Source organism: Arvicola amphibius, chromosome 8 (genome assembly GCF_903992535.2).
Source record: "Arvicola amphibius chromosome 8, mArvAmp1.2, whole genome shotgun sequence".
In the NCBI taxonomy this organism is placed as follows: Eukaryota; Metazoa; Chordata; class Mammalia; order Rodentia; family Cricetidae; genus Arvicola; species Arvicola amphibius.
The window spans coordinates 39419399-39437551 of record NC_052054.1 but is presented as its reverse complement, the minus strand read 5'-3'; the positions used below and the strand labels follow the sequence as shown (position 1 = coordinate 39437551).

Sequence of the window (18153 nt, the reverse complement as noted above, 5' to 3'; positions counted from 1 at the left end):
GGAGCCTGTCCTGGAACTAGTTTTTTTTTTTTTTTTTTTATCAGACTGGCCTTGAATTCACAGAGATCCGCCTGCCTCTGCCTCCCGAGTGCTGGGATTGAGGGCATGTACCACCACTGCCCACCAATGTGTTTTAGTATTAAATGGTATCTTTAAACTCCTTACAGTGCCTGAACCGCAATATTGATACTAGTTAGTAACTAGGCTTCATGTGTGAGAAAAGAAGAGGACACAGTTAGTAACCAGGCTTCAGATGTAAAAAAAGAACACATGTTCTTTACTGATACCAGGGACTGTGTATTTTTTTTTTTCTGATTCAGTGGAATCTATTTCTTCTTCCAATCTCATAGAATGATGGAAAGAAATCCATTCTAACTCTAAAACTATGTGTATTTGGTACACATAAATGATTGCACTTTAAAAATCTACTTAGAATGGTATGTTTGCGGGTTTACCTCAAGAGAATAGAATTCCAATGCAGATTTTCCTAACTCTTCTAAAAACATTTTATGTTTTCTCATTGACTTTCTGTGTCAACTCTGTTAGGAATATTTCCTAACACGAGCTCTCTGCCAACGCAAAAATCTCATTCAAGCCCAATCAAACAAGCTGAATTAAAGGATATCCAGTTTAACAGGATTCCTGCGCTCTTGGGTGGGCCGTAGGGGAACCAGGAAGCAACCAAGGAGACCATAAGGGGAGAGGAGGAGACCATGAATGGTCTTTCCAGAAAGCATTTTAAATAGACTGGGAGAGTGGTCCTGACCTCCAAGGGGGAGGGGCCAAGGTTTGGTATGTTCCTTTGACCCTTCTCTGGGGATGGGCCAAGGCTTGGTGGACACAGGGGCGGGGCCTCCAAAGATGGAGGCCAGAGACCAGGATTTACAAACTATGTATTAAAAGGCTCTGTAGAAGGAGCAGCAGGCTGTGTCCCGCCACCTGGATCCCGCAGAGCTAGATTTACACCTGAAATAACAACCCAAAAATTGTATTCTTTTAAACACTGTCTGGCCCATTAGTTCCAGCATCGTATTGGCTAATCCTTACATCTTGCTTTAACCCATACTTAGTAATCTGTGTAGCACCATGAGGTGGTGTCTTACCAGGAAGTATCTTAGCCTGCATCTCGGAGAGGAGAGCTATGGCGACTGCCTGAGGTGTCTGCATGACTCTGCTTTCTTTCTCCCACAATTCTGTTCTGTCTACTCTGTCTACCTAATTTTCTGTCCTATTAAAGAGCCAAGGCAGTTTCTTTATTAACCAATGAAAGTAACACATAGACAGATGACCCTCCTGCATCATTTCCCCTTTTTCTATTTAAACAAAAGAGAAAGGCTTTAATTTTAACATAATAAAATTATATATAGCAAAACAGTTATCAAGTAAGAATTACAGTTACAATATTTTTATCTATTTTATCTTTTATCATAACTCAGGAAATCTATAACTATAACTAACCATTCTTTAACTCCATCAAAGACTCCAGAAGGATATATTGCCTAAGCAAATAAGAAATAAGCAACTTTCAAACCCTAGAAATGACAGAGACATCTCGCTGCCTATACAGTCACCCAAAGTTCCTCTGTAACGTTGGGACATCCATCTTTGGCCTATAGGCCCATAGTTTCCAGCAGACATTTCCATGAAGCAGGAAAATTCAAAGACAGTTTAGTCACTATCTGCTGTGTCTTGTAGAATGTCTCTCAGACTCTTTCATGAATCAGGAACCCCAAAAGACCATCCAATCTTTAGGCAAGTTCAGCAGTCCTCTCTCCGTGGGTTCTTTGTGTCCAGTTTATATGCATCAGTCCAGGCAAGAGCAGTTTCTTACCCAAATGGCTAAGCAGCTCCATAAGGAGCCTCTTCAATGCCCATCTTCCTTTTGAAGTAGATTGGGTGTTGCCAGGAGCAGATATGTCTCATTGTCATAAAAAGCCCTAAGTTATTAAAACATTTAAAATGCCATATTCTGTAGTCTTTGAAAGATATGAAGAATGTCTATCTAACTGAAATATATCTCTATATATCTAGAAAATCTTACATGACTACAGGCTTTACTATTATTGATGATTATCTATTAGCAACCTATATTTTCTAATAATATATTACATTTTTAAAGATGAACTACATAATCACAATACCTTAATCAAGAATAGAAATACATATACATATAACAAAATTTACATTAAAATCCATACCAATGCAAATTATTCATATCTATATCATATCCCCATTTAAATGTAAAAGAACATTTATAAACAATATTTGGGAATATGGACGTAGTTATTTTTCCAAACTTTTTTTTGCTCTATGGGGGCACTGTTAATCAGGTCTTTTATGGTATATAACCTGTGGGTTAGGTACATTTCAGTCGGCAGTTGAGTGAAGTAATTTTTTGAGGGTGTTCAAGCAACCTTTTAGGAAGGCGTGGTCTATCATACCATATTGGGATAGAAGACATCCACAGGGTCTCATCCTCTGTGAAAACAAAAGAAGACCCTCTCCAAAGCATCATATCCTTAGATCCAAATTTTGAAGTCAAGATACCTTTAGAACATATATGTTGGTTTATTTTGACAGCCCATACAATGAAATGGGGTTTTTTTGTACATAGCTCCTTCACAGTCAAAAAGTTCAAAGAAAACATAATAATACACATAATCCAGGCTCTCTGAGAATTTTTTATTTTTACGTGGTTTATTTTTTTAATTTTTTCATCTATAACTACTTGTATTTTGTCTCTTTAAAGACTTTACCCATTTTAAGTCCTTAATTTTATATATATATATATATATATTTTTCCCAAGCCTATGTATACTCATCCAAAATTGTAACCCATCTAAAGGGATTTTATGTCTGAATCTGTCCTATTGTGAATCTGTAATTTTGTATTATCCAGGAGCACTTTTTAAAATGCTAAGCATTTTTTAAAAACTTAAGTTGTGCCATGTAGAGGTAATACAGTTCCGCCTGTTTCCTATCCAGTCTAAACCTTAACTGTGCTGTTATTATGATAATTATGATAGTTTCCACATAAGGTTAGCATAGTTTAGCATGGCAGAGCAGAGCAGAGCCAAGCACTTGTGGCTCTGGACTCTGCAGAGTGGCGGGCTGTTCTGGATGTTGGCTCCACCTTTCTCCAATTTTAAAATGGAGGACTATATCTTTAGTCTAATTTGCCTGTTCTACTTCCAAGACCAATATGGAAGTGTTAAAATTGTGTGTAATTATGCAAACATTTTAATGCTACTTTCTGCACAAAATGTCTTTAAATGTTTTATTATAAATTTTATTAATATTATTTCATTGTTCAATGACTTATGAGAAACCAATTATAATTGTTTTATGGTTGTCATTAAAAATAAAAATAAAATAAATAAAATAAAATGGAGGACTAGCATTTTCTACTAGCACTGGGGCCGCCAGGTAGGAGCCTCATTCAGCATTTTAACTCTTAAGAATGAGCTTTTTATCTCAATTACAGCCTAATCTGCTAGGCAGACCATTGTACAGCCTGGAAACATCTCTGTGTATGGCGGCGGGAGTCTGCCATGCTCTCCCGCTTGTGTGTGCCTAGTAAACCTGATCTGGCTGTCTGTCCAGGTTCAGGTGGGGAGTACTGAGCCATTGGCATGGTCTCCGAGTACTTCCCCCTCCCATCCCGAGCGGGCACACAAACATCCAGTCCCATAAAAGCCATTGAAATGCTTTATAGCCAGAGTTTGCTCTGGCGGCATAGCGCAGGTAGCTGCGTTTAGCTAAACATAATACTTCTCTATTTTTGCAAACAGTAGATCAATCAGTTTTCCAATCGCTAGCTATTACTCAGATATTTTATTGTACTTCAGGATCTTTCATTCTAAAAATTCTTGTTCAACTATTTCTTCAATATAAAGTAAGTCTATAACAATTTTCAGGTACAGGATACTTCCTACAATACAGAAAATGTCATTAGGAAAGTTATACACCAACCCTGGATTGCTGGCAAGAACCAGGATTTGTGCCTGCTATATACAACTCTTTATTAACAGTATTAAAAACAAACATTTCAGAGGAGTCAGATGACATATCCAAGAGACCAGACTAAGCATGCTTGTTTCTTTATTTAGTGGATCTGGAAGCAGCTGCATTTGTCTTTGAATTGCTCCCTGAACTCCCCTGCAAATATATGAAAGGATGTTATAAATAATTTAGAAATTGATGTTTCTTGTTTGTCAGGGAAGACAGCCTAAGTAAAAGCTCCAGCATGGAGAAAAGGAGGCACACTATGAGTATAGCCTCCAAAGCATAGGGTGAGTCAATCATTAGGATGCTATTCTCGGGGGATCTGAGAAAACTTGTAAGGTCAAGAAGAATATTCTGCTTGTGAAATACGTAGAAAGAAGATATAACTTTTCTAGGATTAAATGTTTGATTTCATAACTTCTCCAAATTAATTTTGACCTTAAGCAACACTTTAAGCTTAGTGGCATGCTCACCTGTGAGTCTGCATGTATGCCTATGTACTGATGGGAGTAAGACATGTCTTATGAGAGGGAGAAGGAGATAATGGGTATGATATAAAATTTTGATCTTTTACCCCTTGCCCACCTGTTTTCACCGTTCATGGTTCTATATCCCCTACCTCTACTCCAGAGAAATCCTTTGGTATGTTGAAGCAGAATTAACTACACCAACTAAACACTTCTTGAACATGAGCTTTGACATTTTTCTCATGCCTATGCATGTGAACCTATATTTCTATTTGAATTTATGCTCCTTAGAAGTGTAGTTGGATCGTTTTCTTGTTAACTAAATAGTATACTATTGTTTCTCAATTTAGTTTGACCTGAGTTGGTGTCTGTAAACTTCTTAGGATACCTGGGACAGGATGACGGCATAAGTTAATAGCAAGGCTACTTGTGTAGGGAAAGCGAATATGTTCTCCCCGATCTCATTTGCACTGTATGAGATTTCTTCTCCAGTCTCCCTAGGCTTGAAAATACAAGAGCTTTTTGGATAGGATCTTACACATGTGCCTGCTGTGGCCAGGCTGCCTCAAACCATCCAAGCCCAGTGTTTTGCTATCTCAAGATGGGAGCTAGCCAAGACAGGAGTTACATTTTACTTCTTTTTGTATCATTGGTGCTAACAGGGTAGTTGCTATTTTAGTTGGTGCTCTTATATGTGTGGGGATGGATGACTAAATAAATAAATGAACAAAGGAGACACCTTGGGACCTAAGTGACAGAAAACAAGTCCAGTACTTGAGGGGCTGTAATGAGCTGGTTGTTGCAGTGATGACACAGTTCACAGCATTGGTCTTTGGCAGCCACTGCTGCGTTTGCTGCCAGGCCTTCACATGTCCCTGGGCCAATTGTGAATTGTCAGGGAATGTGGCTATGAAATAATTTGGATGTGCTGAATAGAAGTGCACAATATCAGGAAGAGGCAGCAGCAGGGACCAGACAGAAACAATATGGTTGAAATAAAAATGTCAAAGATGTGCTAAATTCAGGTAGATGAAGCGAGGAAAAGGAATATTCAAGGAGAAAATTTAAAGATTTAAAGGAAGATGCTACACAATAAAGAGAAATATTTCAGAAATTTGAAAACCTATGAGATAAAATTACAGGATAAGTTACTAAGTTAATTATTTTAGCAAATCAAACTGTTGAAATAACATTTTGATAGAAGCTAAAAAAATTAAGAATTGCTTAGTTTATTTTATTTAAAAGATACTTCCTATGTTTTAGTACTAGAAATAACCCAAGCCATTTTGTAAAGACACTTTGTGTGGAAAGTCTCTGTTATCATGGAGTCAGTCTCACAATGACATAGGATCATATTTATCCCCATAATCAGTTCCTTTAAAACAAACTGCAAATAGATTTCAAAATCTGTGATATCCACCAGTGAACATTTTGCTTAGTATTCATGGCAGAGGTGGACTGGGCACAGATTGCTGTCTTCACTTGAGTCTTTCTCAGGATAGCAGTCAGGATGGCTCAGCATTGTTCTAAGGCATGTGCACTGCTTGTCTGGTACCTTGTGCAGTAAGAAACAAAGAGCCAGTACTAGACTAACCCAGCTATCTGACAAAATGCAACACAGACTAAATGCATACACAACACACACACACACAAACACACACACACACACAAACACACACACACACACACGCACACGCACAAACCTGATGCCTTACAAGCTTTCAAACGCTCGCTCTTATGAATTTTCAGTCTAATTCAGACCTGCTTTTAGATCTGCTCATGTCTTGCTAATATGCATGACCTCCATAGACATTTAAATGGAACTTTATCGAGTGAAAATGGCAATAAATTAGAATGAGATAATAATTTCTTCTTCATTGCCTATTTTTAGAGAGACTAATTCCTAGAGAGATTTCATAAAGTGCCTATGATTGCAATGGGATTGAACTGCTCTTCCTGACACTCTATCAGAGGCAAAGGTTGCTTAGGAAACAGACACTGAAGACACTTTTGCATTCGGGTCTGTATTTGATGGCATCGCTGATGCTCCCCTGGCCCCTCTCCTCTATTTACTTGCTGTAACAGTGCTTTCCAGATTTCCACACGTAGACTTTCTATATATGCTTTATTTGCCACTCTTTTCAGAAAAATGACCAAACCTGCTATTGTTTCAGGACAAAATCAAAACAAAGATGTCATGGTCAAAGAAGTTAGCAAGATTATCCTATTTAAAATATTTTAAAAGATAATCTCTGTTAATTAATATCTCTGCCAGTATCATGTCAGTGATCATTTCTTACCATTTTCTTCATTTGCCATGAAGACTGACTGCATCTAAGACTAGTGACCACCTGTACATTTGTGTATATGTTGTACACAGAATATAAGTAACCTATATGATTTTTACACATCAAAAGGTACGATGTTTTTTAGCTCACAAGAAATTTTTCTTTATTTGTTTGTTTGATTGATTTTTCATGACAGAGTTTCTGTTTCACAGCCCTAGCTGTTCTGGTACTAACACTGTAGACCAGGCTGCCCTCAAACTCACAGACATCTGCCTATCTCTGCATCCTGAATGCTGAAATAAAAGGCATGTGCTACCACCACCCAGAATACAAAGTAACTTTTATTCCTTTGGGGTCACATAAATTCTTCTTAATATTAATTGCTTTGTAGATATATATTTAAACTTATGATTTAATTAATTAAATAAACAAGCCAGAGACACCACTGTCATTTTAGAAGTACTTACATGAAGTGTGGGCATTCTCTAATAACATAACATATTCATATAATTGTGCATTCATGAACGTTTATAGACAGAAATGTCCCCATCACAAGATAAAGAAAACAAGTGGAACAAAGAATTATAACAGATATTATAAAAGATATAATATAATATAAATTATATTATAATTATAAAATTATAAAAGATATTATATAATATAAAAGATATTATAAAAGAATTATAACAGTGTAGTTATGCATGCCTCAGAACCGATGATGCTAATTTTGTTTGGATACACATCCAAGGTCAGAAGATCAAAGATTTTCAAAATCATATAGTTCAGGAAAGCATTATGAGCACTAAAGAACTGCCTCTAGGCTTCCCTAACTTCCAGAACACAGATATGATCATAGAACTTCAGTGGTTTACTCATGGTGTTCCAAAGGTAGGTTTGGGGAGCCAAGGAAGCCTTGCATGAATGTGGAAAAAGAAGAAAAAGAATTATGTGATCTGTTCTGGCCATGTCAAGAGCCAAAGCCTCCAGCTCATGTGAAAATAGGAAAGCCTGTCCCCTGGGTCAGGCTCGGAGGGATGGCAAGACCTTCCTCTGGTTTGAGTGTAGATGCTGATGATGTGTGCAAGTATCTACCAACAATTGACCAATGTGTGCAAAAACTAGTACCTTCAGCTTCCTTCTACTGGATGTTACAGCCTGAAATTACCTCCTACTGAGACTGACTAAAACCTCCCACTGTGCCGTACATAATGCATACATAGTCCATATTCTAGCCGAGTGAACATAGGCTACCTGACACCAGCATTTCTGTAAGTGTGTCTGTCACTGTCCTCTATTTAATCCCTCGTGGCTCCAGCCAGGTTTTTAGAATCCACACTGTATAGGACACAATAGGTAGGTTGGGCAAATGTGCAATATTTTACAACTTCAGTGTATAAGTATATGCCATTCAACATTATGTAGAGTATTTTACAGAGCTATAGGCACAACAGTAAATTTTGAGAGATCTACTAGAGAAGGATATGTGCTGTGATTAAAAAGAAGATAAAATAAATTGGCATGGATGCTGGTCCCAGTGACCACCGCATCAGGCCCACCTGATGAACAGTTAGAAACATTTTCCCAGATTTAGCTCCTTGACTCCCTCGTCATACTTCCGAGGAGTTTTTCTAGAGTGCTTCTGCTTCGCACAGACAACCTACCACTTCTTTCTCTGTGCCCAAAGATGCCGATTTTCCATGTACACGTACTTACTGTAGGACTCACTTTCTTTGCAATTTTGCTTGCTACATCATTCCACCATCTTGTGAAACTGGGAGGCCCTAAGCAGCCAGGCATTGGGAGCCAGGGCATTGCAGTTAGTTTAGCTGCAACAATTTATGTCTACTTGGAAATTGTTGCTGAAGAAGAGAGTTAAGCTAGAGTGTTGCGACCAATTACTTTAATAAGTTTGCTTCTAGGTAAACCTTCTCTAAGCCCTATATCAGCTCCTAAAACTCCCTGTCCTCACTATAGAGCCACCATCATTGTGCACAGACAATAGTTGCATTAAACTAGATTAGGCCAGGTGTTAGGCCATATATCTTTGGCTTGTTAAAGAATACATAATTATATTTCACAACTCTCCCCTCCCTTACTTTCCCATGCCAAAATAAACTGATTTTAAAAAATAGTGAAGCTGTTAAGCTGTCTTTTGAAGAATAAAGACATTGTACTTAGTTCCATTTCAATGGTGTTTTGTGGTAGCACTAACGTCTTTCAAGAGGAAAGTCCTCCTCCAGCAGGATAGAAGTTGTCTCATTTCCTATCACCAGTCCCTGTGACGTTATATAGAATTCCCGAATTCTGATAAACTGTCAAGTGGAAAAAAAATGATAAAGTGATTTATGCCCAATTTTGCTGGAAGGGAGAAATGCAAGGGCTGTCAGTCTGGGTCTTGAGAACAAATGAGTTACAGTTCATGAAGCAGCTCAATACGGCTATCATTTCCCATCAGCTCCCATAACTGACAGCCACGATTTACTAGCGGGGGAAGGGACGAGGGGTCTGAGATTCGGTGCCAGGTGACTCGGTACTACTGTTCCATCAACAAGAGTCAAGCAGACAAGAAGCTACAATGAATATTTGATGGAAGTGTCTTCCCAGAAATGCTGGTGAAACCTTGCATCACTTCGAGTCCATTGGCTTGAAGCCTCCCCAATCCACCCATGTGTATCTCTTTGACAAATGACCACTCGTAAACCGCAGAGGCATTTGGGATTCTTTGCTCTTGCCGCTCCAGCTGGTAGCAGGCTCCTCTTGGAAGTCTGTATGTGCAGCACACTAATTCAATGTCTTCCAGGCTCATAGAGTGAAGGGAGGAATCCCTGCTCTGCAGAGATGCCCTATACATTACACCTGTCATTATCCATCTGACACAGTGGCGATGAGCTGTCTGCCTTCCAGCCCCCTGTGCTCAGAGAAAGCACACTTTGATCTATTGCGTTTGCTGTATTCTTTAGGAAACAAAAGGTGAAAAGCAATCAGATTAAGCAGAAAATCATTCTTGTTGGTTTCCTTTGAAGTCGAAAGATAGCTTTGTAAATCCTAGTGAGACACCGGGTTTCACTTTCCAGGGACTCAAGGGGGGACACTTGAGCACATTTCCTGTGGGTTAGGTCATTTTTTTTCTAAAAGAAAACATATTTAACATTTGCTCTTTGGAGCTAGGAAAAATTTTGCAAGAAATCTAATGGGAGACTTAGTATTTATTTTGTACTTAGAATCATTCATGTATGATTTCAAGTGCATGTGTTGTAACCATATAGGAAATTTGGGTCATATAATCAGGAGATCATTTTTCACTTGCTCGGTTTTGTTTGCTTTTCTATTGGTACTGCATAGGAAGGCTGCTTCATTTAATTCTGAAACATGAGCTTATCTTAACAATTTATAGAAAGGGGACTGTGGCGATGGCTCCGTAGGTAAAAACACTTGCCCTGAAAGGCTAAAAACTTGAGTTTGGACCTACAGAATTTATGTAAAACCTTAACATAACAGTGAGAGTATCTGTAATCCCAGCATGCCTTATAGAAAGATGAGGCATAGACGGGAGAATCTCCAGAAGCTCAAGGTCAAAGGGACACAGTCTGAAACAAAATGAAGAGAGGAGAAGCAGTACCCAAAGGTTATCCTCTGACCTAGACTCCGGTCTGGGGTGTTTTGAATGAGAACGATCCACCATAGACTCATATGTTTGAATACTTTGTGGAACTCTGGGAAGTTTCAGAAGATGTGACTTTGTTGTGTGTCACTGGAGGCTAGTGTTGAGATTTCAAAAGACTCATGCCATTCCCAGTGTCTCTCTGCCTCACGGTTATGTCTCAGACTATGAACTCTTTGCTACTGCTTCAGCACTACGCCTGCCTTCCTGTTGCCGTGCTGCCCACCATGATAGCCATGGGCTATCAGTGTCTGAAAGAGTCACCTCCAAATATTTTATTCTGTAAGTTCTCTGGATCACTGTGTCTCGTCAAAGCAATGGAAAAATGACTAAGACAGGTACTATGGCACATGTGTGCTTCCTGGCACACATACACACACACACACTCACACCAGCACATGGGAAAAATTTTTTAAGCATTCAATCTAGTGAAATACTGAACAGAAGTGTGATCCATGCAAAGGAAAATGGTGCCATTAACCGGACACTAATATTTTCATTAATATGGGTTCCTTACTGCTTGCTGCTAGCATTACAGGTTGCGTTGCCTGAGCAATGTCCTTACATGGGACAATGAATGTGGTTATATTGTCAGGTGGCTCAAGGACTTATCTATATTTAAAAAAGGCTGAGAATTTGGCACTAAAACACTGCTGTGTTTTGATTGTTGTGTAACAATATTACTCCATAACACATGTAGAGATGGATGTCATAGTGGTCCTCCTATTTCAGCTTCCTAAACATGAGTATGACAGGCATAATCCACTGTGATCATTAATATTAGTGGTCTACTTGATAGGATCTAGAATCACTTGGGAAAGTAGACTCCATAAGAGAGATTTTTTTTCATTTTTTTCTCATTTTTTTATTAAAAATTTCCATCTCCTCCCCTCCTCCTCCCCCTTCCCTCCCCTCCCTTCCACCCATACCCCCACTCCGCCCCTCTCCAAGCCAAAGAGCCATCAGGGTTCCCTTCACTATGTTAAGTCCAAGGTCCTCCCAGCTCCCCAAGATTGCATTCCTCATTGGTCTGCGGGCATGCTTAACTGGGATTTTCTCGCATAGGTTAATCAAGGTTGGAAGCCCAACCCTATATGTAGGTGGCATCATTTTATAGACAACGGGAAATTATAAAAAAGGAGAATGGTAACTGGCAATGAGCCAACACTGCCCTTTTCTTCCTGACTGTGGACATAATGTGACCAGCTGCTCCATGCACCTGCTGCTGCCCTAGCTTCCCCGCCTTGATGATCTCACTTCCAACTGTGAGCCAAATAACCCCCTCCTATTTATCCTTAAAATGCTTTTGTTAGGGTATCTTATCAGAGCACAGTAACTAAGATACCCATCCACCATACTCTCCCTGGAGTTTTTGTGTTCACTCTTTTAACAAAACATTTATCATATGGTATAGGTGTACATTCTCCTGCGTAGCATAAAAAGTGATTTTCTAGTTAATAAAGATAGGCAAGAATAAAAGTAAACCAACACAAAAGTATGAACATCACATGAATTTTGAGAGAATGAACTAGTAAAGGAAAGTTTCTGTTTCTGTATTTGGTGTTTTCTCTGAGATTCTCACCTTACATGTGAACTCTGTGTCCAAAAGGAATAGGAATCCATGCCTCAAGAAACACTCCCACAGGAAGAAATGGGCAGGGCTATATATAACCACAGCCTGGGAATCTATAAGCCATTTAGAGCCATCCAAAGACAGCCTAACACCAGACAATAGAGGTCTTTCTAAAGCATTATGAGGCTTAGGCAGAAGTCGTCCAGGTTCTCTTTGCTAGCCTTGGGAGTCCTGCACTTTGTAAAATTATTCCATTGCAATGGTAGCAAAGTGAAACAGCGATGTATTCTCAACAACCACTGGGGTTTGCAGAATGCTTACAATACTCCAAACATGGCTGCGTTTGTTTTCTGTGTGTTCAATTTTGACTCTCAAAATAATCCTATGACATCATTGTTTTATCCTCTAAATTTAATACAAGAGAGCATAGACAGGTTTACAATTTCTGTCCTAGTAATGGGAAGAACCAAGATTAGAATATACATGGTCTGGTATGTCCACAGCAGGAGAGCTGTCAGCAGAAAAAGTCTTTAGAAGTTTTTGGCACTCCCAAGAGTAAGCACTCAGTTATGCTGCTGAGACCGAATAGCAATAAATTATTTTTTTTCTCAAATGCTCCTTTCATAGGATTAACTAATCCTTTATATTAAAAAGTCTCAAAGTACAAATCCTGCAGTCCAGGGAGGTCTAGTGTTGTTTGATGTTTGGAAATCCAGTTTCAGATATATAACTCGAAAATGAAAATGCTTAATTATAAATAGTTCCTTCATAATTTTTCATTTCATATCAGTAATGTAATATGTTTGCTGAAAGAAACCTTTATAAGTAAAGGTTGCTAAGTAATTGACAGTTTCTTTTTCCCGAAAATTATGTACTGTTTTTCTTTCTGTTCCACCAACTAAAATGCATCTTATCTTAGATGCTTTCATTTGGTAGAGCAATGGAAATAATATGCTGAGTTTGGAGTCAGAATTTATACACACTCCTTTAAGATAAAACGTTATTTGTGAAAACTGGAGTGTGCCCTCTCCCACCCCACTCTCTCTCTCATTTCTTCCCATGTAATTAGTTGAGATACTTTTGTCAACAGAGCCTTCGAAATCACAAATAGTAAACACCAAAACAAAGATTTTTTTTCCCAACAAAAACAACGTCCAAAATTCATAAATGCCTCTTCCATGTCATGGCATTTTAATAAAAGAACATTGTTTTCAATCGATGAAATTCAGTGTTGTTCAAACTCAATAATAGATATCTTAGGTGCAGTTTTATTGTTGTAAGAAGACAATATGACCTAAACCAATTTGGGGCCAGTTAGTGGTAGCACATACCTTTAATCTCAGCACTTGGTAGGCAGAGGCGGGCAGATCTCTGTGAGTTTGAGGCCAGCCTGTCTAAAGAGTGAGTTCCAGGACAGCCATGAGTGTTTCACAGAAACCCAGTCTCCAAAAAACAAAACAGAACAAAAGAACTCAAACAGGGCAGGAACTTGGAGGCAGGAGCTGATACAGAGGCTGTGGAGAGGTGCTGCTTACTGGTTTGCTCATCTTGACTCTCTTTTTTTTCTTTTTTTTTTTTTTTTTTTTTTTGGTTTTTCGAGAAAGGGTTTCTCTGTGGCTTTGGAGCCTGTCCTGGAACTAGCTCTTGTAGACCAGGCTGGTCTCAAACTCACAGAGATCCGCCTGCCTCTGCCTCCCGAGTGCTGGGATTAAAGGCGTGCGCCACCACCACCCGGCTTCATCTTGACTCTCTTAACCTTCTTCCCATGGCAGCACAGCCAGGACCACCAGTCCTAAGACAGTACCACCTATAGTGAGATAGGCCCTCCCATATGATTAATTAAGAAAACACCACAGACTTGCTCACACGTCAACTTGACAGGGGCATTTTCTCAGTGATCTGCCCTCTTCCAAAATGACTCTACCTATGCCAAGTTAACATAAACTAATCCACACGGTGGATGAGAATAAAAGTATTCTTTGAGTGTGTGCCCATTCACGATTATATAAAGGATATGGAACATACATATACCTGAATAAAGCCCCTCCTCAAAGGTGGAATTGACACTGATTGAATTTTTTTTCTTTTTTTTTTCATGTTTTTTTTTTATATTTAAAAATTTCCATCTCCTCCCCTCCTCCTCCCCCTTCTCTCCCCTCCCTTCTACCCATACCCTCCTCCCTCCCTCTCCAGGCCAAGGAGCAATCAGGGTTCCCTACTCTATGTTAAGACCAAGGTCCTCCCAACTCCCCCCAGGTCCAGGAAGGTGATCAACCAAGCTGAGAAGGCTCCCACAGAGCCCGTCCATGCAGAAGAATCAAAGCCCAGCACCATTGTCCTTGGCTTCTCATGAGATATAGAGTTCCTGTTTAGGGCCAAGCACTCCAAAGTTTCTTAATCTCTGCATGTTGACCAGTTGTGGGTTTCTGTCTTGATTTTCATTTCCATCTGCTGCAAGATGAAGCTTTACTGCTGAAAGCTGAGTGATGCATTTATTTATGGGTGCAGCATTATGCCATTAGGAGCCATTTTATTGGTATGGTAGATCGGCAGAATAATAGTGGTAAGTTTTCCCTTAGACCCATGATCTAGATAACACTGGGTTCTTGGCCTCATTTAATGTCAGATATACAAGTTACATCTTACGGAGATCACCTTCAATCCAATCAAAAATGCTTGTTAACTCCTAAACACTCATGACTATTGCACAGTGACCATTTCTTACAGTTGGGTAGTTATTATACCCTGAAGGTTTTACCTCAGTGAGATTGATTATTTCTTTTCCTTTCTGGTAGCATCTATAGTACATTAAAGCAATATGAGTATTACACAGTAGTGAAGCTTCACAGTGGTGAAATTTCCACTTTAATATCAGCTAGATTTCCCCATGCTCTAAAGAACAGGTATGTAGTCTCTTCAGAAAGACAGTCATCTTGTCAAGTTCTGGAGGTTAAAACAATAGTATTGGCAATAGCCTGTAATATTATGTAAGTTCTATGGAACCCCAATAATTAATACTCAAATAAGATGTAACCCATTTCTGATACTGAAAGTTTTATTTGGTAGTGTATAATGTCTAATTGGAGTACTATCCCCCATAATAATGTAATTTGTTTATGCTTCTTTTATATACATAGATACTTTAAGAAGTTTCCACAGTGTTAGGTTGGTACATGGTGTTTCAAAAGGCCTTTGGTGTTAGTTCTTGCTCCCTATAGTCCCTTTAGTGCTCTGGTTCCTCTTATCTCCCGCCATTTAATTCTCCCTTTCCAGTTTCCCTTTTATCCCCTTCCTTGGAAAAAGCCCACTCCTGTACCCGGTCTTTACTAGCTACCTAACCTCTGTGGGTATTCTAAATGACACACAGGTCCCAAGGATACAAACTGACATCCACATATAAGATAAAATATTGGATGTTTGTCTTTCTGGTTTCTTTTGTAAAAATTATCAAACTAGATTTTTTAATCATAGTTTTTCTCCCCCAACTCTCCCTACATTATTCCACCTGCCTAACTACTCAACTTCATGCTCTTTGTTTATCAAACAATTAATTAAACAGTTCAATTTAAAACCACTCATCAAAACAAACAAAAGCTTTAAAAGGGGAAAAATACATGAGTTTGAGAATCAGCATCAATATTCAATCTTGTTTTAGGAATATCCAGGATTTAACTTTTATATTCCTCTATTGGCTTTACCTTAAAGTGCTACACCAACTTAGATTCTTTTTTAAAAGAATAATGTTACTCTTTTATTTATCATGTGTATCTTTGTGTGTATGTGTGTATGTATGTGTGTTGTGTGTGCCCTTTCATGCCATGGCGTGCTTGTAAATTTCAGAGTAAAGCTCTCCTGAATCAATTTTCTCCTTCACCATGTGAGTCCGAGGAATTTAGCTCAGGTTATCAAGCTTTGCAGCAAGCTCCTGTACCCAGTGTACCATTTTCCTGACTTACACATCCGCTTGGCTTTGGAGCAGAAAGTGTAGAATACTCAGATGATTGCTGTTTCCTATAATATGAAGATCAAATCCCTCCAACCAATTTAGAGCCCTGCATTATCCCTCAATCCTGTTATTTATTCATCCTGTAGCTCTAAACTTGGTGTTTTGCACTGACCCTGAGTACACCCATCCTTTTGTTAGAAAGAGAGAGAGACACACAATGAAAACAATTGTAACAAAACTAAGATTCTGCTCATCATCTGTCTGGCCTTTCACAGCTGAACTTGTGGCCATTCCTCCACATTTTTATATTTCTTTGCATGTTCTCTCGCAGAATCTAGCCCAGTTCCTCTTCAAAATAGTCCTTGTTGATATTATCACTAGCGTCATTGCCATAAAATAAATAATGCCTTTTTTTTTAATCCTATCCTACTTGCTGTGTTAGCTCCATTCAATGCCAATTTCCACCCATACTTCTGGAAGCCTTTTCTTTCCTTTGTTTCTGAAAGCAACAGCCATCTGTTTCCCTCTGTGAGTGCTTCTCCAATGTCTCCCTCTATAAATGTATTTTTATTACCCAGCTGCTAAATTCTTGAGTTAGTAACAACTTTCTCCTGAGCATCCTTCTTCCTGCCTGGTCCTCTCTGATCTCATCCATATCTGTACTTTGAATCATTACTTATCAATCTTTTCAAATGATTCTCTAAATCATTCCAAGAAACTTTGACATCTTTTTCATCACAAAGATCATTTAACTCTAATGTGGTCTCTGTGACTTCTTTTTTAACATCTCAAATAAGTCATGATATCACCAAAGTTAAAGATCTCAATTTTCTCATATACATTTCCCTCTAACGAGACCTAACATGGCTTTCAGTGTTCCCTGACTAATGTATCATACAACTACCCACCTGGAGGCTGATCCAAAGCAAAAAACCAGTAGTTAATCTTCATATGCATCTTACATTAAATCTCTTTTGAATTTCCCTAGTAAACAGCTCTCAAATCCACAAACTTTGTCTTTCTCTTCAGGCCAACCATATCATGGTTTTCCATGGGCTACTGGACACTAATGACTGGTTAATTCACACCCCTTATATTTTTTTTTTTCTCATAGGAAAACCCCTTAGGTTTTTCAAAAGCAAACTTTACAGTATCTATGCTGTCCCTTCAACTTCCTTCAAAGCAAGCATCATGATCCTAATGCTAATGGATCTACTTTTAAAATTATCAAAATTTAAGGATATAAGATGAATCACTCATTTAAGAACCACTGAGAAACCAAGGACAACGGCAATGAACATGAACTCTACAGCATGGACGGGCTCACTGTGAGCCTTGTCAGTTTGGTTGCTCACCTTCCTGGACTTAGGGGGAGCTGGGAGGACCTTGAACTTAACATAGTGAAGGGAACCCTGATGGCTCTTTGTCTTGGAGAGGGGTGGAGTGGGGGTATGGGTGGAAGGGAGGGGAGGGAAGGGGGAGGAGATGGAAATCTTTAATTAAAAAAAAATGAGAAAAAAATAAAAATAAATAAAAAACTTAAAAAAAAAGAACCACTGCAAAATTAAGTCCATTGGCAAACACAGTGTGATTCTTACAGGACCTCACCATCTAAGCAGATCATGTAGGTCTCACCCTTCAACCTGTAAATCTTAAGCTCTGTTCCCATTTTTGCTACTTTTGTTAGGTCTGCTGCACTTCTTTTTTTGTTGTTGTAATCAACAAATAGTAAGAACAGTCCCCCAAGCATCTTCATAAAGCGGTAACAAGCAGATTCATTCTGACTTCATGCCTTACATTCAGAACAGATGTGTTCTACATATCACACCACAACAACCCTTACTCACTATGCTATCATTTGCATGGAACATCACTTTCAAGTGTGTGTTGTCTGTCTGTGTGGCTTTATCTGTGAAGTTAGTATGTGGCAGGTCCCAGTGATCCTCCTGTCTGTTGTTATAACCATCCTTTCACTATGACCTACTTCTCTAATATGACCTTTCGCAATATCCTATAGTAAGAACTGGGGAAACACTGAACGTTCTCAGACTATGATGGTACTTAATCTCCACAGGCAGAGAAACATACTCTACACTAGTATTTGTGTTAATATAATCTAGATGAATGTGGTAGTTTATTATTTTTTTTGATCCTCCAACAAATAATGGATCCAATGCAGTCAGCTTTGCTACATTTACATGGTACATTTCCTC

General features: G+C 38.8%; 1 protein-coding gene across 1 annotated transcript in view; it reads left to right on the top strand.

Annotated features, from left to right (window-relative positions):
- Positions 1–18153, top strand: part of Nkain2 (sodium/potassium transporting ATPase interacting 2) — a 588739-nt gene that overhangs the window by 153300 nt on the left and 417286 nt on the right. The window lies entirely within an intron of this gene.